Below are 757 nucleotides of genomic sequence, written 5' to 3'. Positions count from 1 at the left end.
GCAGCCAGGCCGAGGCCCCAGGCCCAGGGGCCTCCACGCACCTTCCCTGCCTGCCTCTCTCTCCCCCTGCGTGTCCTTGCGTGCCCTCTTCCTCTCTCCTCTCTGCCCTCCCTCTGTGGGGCCTCTCTGTCCCTCTCTCTCTGCTTCTTTCCCTCCTGCCCCCACCTACCCCTTTCCCTCCCTCCCTCGCTGCCTCTGCCAGGACCACCCTTTGCGCCGTTGGTGCGCAGCCATGCTCCAGGTGAGCCGAGAGGCCCCTTCTGGGCACAGGAGGCCCCGCGAAGGCACAGGGCTTCAGGCCAACATACAAGCACACACAGCCGTGAGAGTGGGACGGAGCACGTCCAGCCATCCAAAGCAGTGACTGCCGGCAGGCCACACGCACAGGCCAGGGGCATGTGGGAACGGGGAGCAATCAGGCCCTCGGCCTTGCCCTGTCAGGCGCAGGCAGCCTCAGAGGTGCTGGAAGCCAAGGGACTCCCCAGGGTGGAGCAGGTGGGAAGAAAGGGCAGGAGCCCAGGACTTTGGGAGGGCGGCGGTGCCTGGTGTTTCTGCACATGCGCTGCTCGGGTCCCTTGCTCTCAGCCGGGAAGGGCTGGCTTGCTCCTGCCTCTCTTCCTCCTCGACGGCGAGGCTCCTTGACCCAAGGCAGATCCTGAATCACCCCGAGATATCAGCCTCCGTCTCCCAGGACTGACCTCCAAATTGGTCATGTAGCTGAGCAGGTCTCTGTCCTGGTCACCCAACACGGCTGATA

This window comes from Neomonachus schauinslandi, unplaced genomic scaffold (genome assembly GCF_002201575.2).
Source record: "Neomonachus schauinslandi unplaced genomic scaffold, ASM220157v2 HiC_scaffold_3454, whole genome shotgun sequence".
Lineage (NCBI taxonomy): Eukaryota > Metazoa > Chordata > Mammalia > Carnivora > Phocidae > Neomonachus > Neomonachus schauinslandi.
Note: the sequence above shows the minus strand (reverse complement) of the source record.